Consider the following 3,403-nt stretch of genomic DNA (forward strand, 5'->3'; position numbering starts at 1 on the left):
GGTTGTACTGAAAGTGATCCATCAATCGACGTCAGTGCAGCCAGATCTGTCTGTGGATGGCTTTATAAAAAAAAATACACATGTTATAAATGAGAGCGAGAAAGAAAGAAGGAAGAAAAGAGAGAAAAGGAGAAAGAGAGAAAGGGAAGAAAGGAGAGAAGGAAGAAAGGAAGGGAAAGGAAGGAAGGAAGGAAGGAAGGAAGGAAGGAAGGAAGGGAAAGGAAGGAAGGAAGGAAGGAAGGGAAAGGAAGGAAGGAAGTAAGGAAGGAAGGAAGGGAGGGAGGGAGGAAGGAAGGAAGGAAGGAAGGAAGGAAGGAAGGAAGGAAGGAAGGAAGGAGGGAGGAAGAGACAAAGGAGACTGAAGGGAAAGGAAGGGAAGAACCTTTACATTAGAGTACTCACTGGGAGGCACAAAAGAGAAAGGATGGAGGGGTGATAAGAAAGAAAGAAAGAAAGAAAGAAAGAAAGAAAGAAAGAAAGAAAGAAAGAAAAGAGATTAAGGAAGGGAGGAAGGAAGAAAGAAAAAAAAAGGGAGAACCTTTAGATTAGAGTACCCACTGGGAGGCACGAGAGAGAGAGGATGGAGGGGGGACTTCACCCATAGTGGATGAATGGATCAGAAACATTCCTCTTCTGGCTGCTGGTCTTCAAACCTCCCACCCACACATCTCCTTCTCTGAGCCACAACACTGCTGTGGAGTGTGGGTGGGGCATACACAAGAGGAGGGGGTGGGAGGAGGAGGAGCAGAACCAGTTCTGTGTCTCCTCCCCCATCTGTGCATGGGGGGAGTGTCAGTGCTGCCTCTGGGTTGTGAGAGAGAGTCTCCCAACTCAGAGCCCTGCAGCCACTGGGAAGCTACAGTCCAGCCCCTTGGAGCCCCCCACAGTTGCATCAGAGCGACCCGGGGGTAATTGCCACCCTGACCCCTGGCCCAGTCTACCCCTGACATGTTGATAGGCGGGTCACATGCAGTATAGTAGATCAATTATTTATATTGCATCAGGTTTACACATGCGGCAGAGCTTGCCATCCCTCTGAAAAGCAATCTGTCATGGGTCACTTTTCTGAGACATTTGACAGGCAGCGATATGTCACTTCTGACTGACCATGGAATGCAATAGGGGGTATAATACATCCCAGTCCATCTGCCTTTGTAGCTTAAAGAGGAACTTCCCTTGATAGTGGCTCCACATTCTCCACCGGCTTCACCATTTTTGATAGTCCGTCACGTGCAGATGTGTCAATGGGTTCTGCCCAGACCTCGGGACCTACAAAGCCCTGCAGTGCAACTGTGCATGCATCGATCTGTGCTCACGCATGCGCTGGAATAAGGTCCCAGGCAGGGACAGACTGACAACTCATGGGGCCCCCGGGCAATAGGGGATCATGGGGCCCCTGTGTCCTTACCCAAACTCAAAAAAGCCTATGAAAAAGGTACCAGGGGCATCTCATAGGGCCCCCTACTGACCCCAGGCCCTCGGGCAGTGCCCAAGTTTCCAAATGGTCAGTCCGCCCCTGGTCCCAGGCCTCCCTTACTGCATGTGGAATCATGTGTGTTCCCAGATGTGCTGAAGGTCTCTGATGGGTCTCAAAGCCTGGAAAAGGCCTTCAGCTCTTCTGCACACATGTGATTAACATCATGCTTACCTAGGAACCTAATAAATACATTGTGGTAAAGGGAGGGGCCTGGAGCCAGGTACACCCACATTATAATTTGGGGTGGAGGTGGAGAACATGACAACACCACCCCGCCTCTCCTGTATTCCAATCAGAGAATGCATTCATTGAGAAAATGCAAAGTGTTCTCTAAATGTTGCCCGTGCCAAACAGCTGACCTCCTGTATTCACAATGGCCCAGAAGCTAGTGGAGATCACTGTAGTAACGGTGTAGTAGTGGCGTCTATATAGTGATTTCCAGCTTCTAGAGAAGGGGTCTCCAAGCGCTTTAAACAAAGGGCCAGTTTAATGTCCTTCAAAGATTAAGGGGGCTGGACTCTGGCTAGTGGGGGAAGAAAATGCTCTAACATCAGTGGGAGCTATAGTGCCCCATCATTGGCATCAGTGGGAGGAATAGTGCCCCATCATTGGTGTCAGTGGGAGGAATAGTGCCCCATCATTGGTGTCAGTGGCAGGAATAGTGCCCCATCATTGGCATCAGTGGGAGCTATAGTGCCCCATCATTGGTGTCAGTGGGAGGAATAGTGCCCCATCATTGGTGTCAGTGGGAGGAATAGTGCCCCATCATTGGTGTCAGCGGGAGGAATAGTGACCCACCATTGGTGTCAGTGGGAGGAATAGTGCCCCATCGTTGGTATCAGTGGGAGGAATAGTGACCCACCGTTGGTGTCAGTGAGAGGAATAGTGTCCCATGATTGGTGTCAGTGGGAGGAATAGTGCCCCCTCATTGGTATCAGTGGGAGGAATAGTGCCCCATCATTGGTATCAGTGGGTAGAATAGTTCCCCATCATTGGTGTCAGTGGGAGGAATAGTGCTCCATCATTGGTGTCAGTGGGAGGAATAGTGCCCCATCATTGGTATCAGTGGGTAGAATAGTAACCCACCATTGGTATCAGTAGGAGGAATAGTGCCCCACCATTGGTGTCAGTGGGAAGAATAGTGCCCCATCGTTGATATCAGTGGGAGGAATAGTGCCCCATCATTGGTTTCAGTGGGAGAAATAGTGCCCCATCATTGGTATCAGTGGGAGGAATAGTGCCCCATCATTGGTATCAGTGGGAGGAATAGTGCCTCATCATTGGTGTCACTGGGAGGAATAGTGCCCCATCATTGGTGTCACTGGGAGGAATAGTGCCCCATCATTGGTGTCAGTGGGAGGAATAGTGCCCCATCATTGGTATCAGTGAAAGGAATAGAATCCCATTAATGGTTTCAGTGAAAGAAAAAGTGCCCCATCATTGGTATCAGTGGAAAGAATAGAATGCCATCATTGGTGTCAATAGAAGGAACTGTGCCCCATCATTGCTGTCAGTCGGAGGAATAGTGCCCCATCATTGGTGTCAGTGGGAGGAATAGTGCCGCATCATTGGTGTCAGTAAAAGAAAAAGTGCCTCAACATTGGTGTCAGTGGAAGGAATATAATCCCATCATTGGTGTCAGTGGAAGGAATAGTGCCCCATCATTGGTTTCACTGGGAGGAATAGCATCCCATCATTGGTGTCAGTGGGAGGAATAGTGTCTCATCATTGGTGTCAGTTGGAGAAATAGTGCCCCATCATTGGTATCAGTGGAAAGAATAGTGTTCCTTCATTGATGTCAGTAGGAGGAATAGTGCCCCATCATTGGTGTCAGTGGGAGGAATAGTGCCCCATCATTGGTATCAGTGGGGGGAATAGTGCCCCACCATTGGTGTCAGTGAGAGGAATAGTGTCCCATCATTGGTG

Source organism: Staurois parvus, unplaced genomic scaffold, assembly GCF_062004578.1.
Source record: "Staurois parvus isolate SC_StPar_1 unplaced genomic scaffold, SC_StPar_1.0 ptg000804l, whole genome shotgun sequence".
Taxonomy (NCBI): domain Eukaryota; kingdom Metazoa; phylum Chordata; class Amphibia; order Anura; family Ranidae; genus Staurois; species Staurois parvus.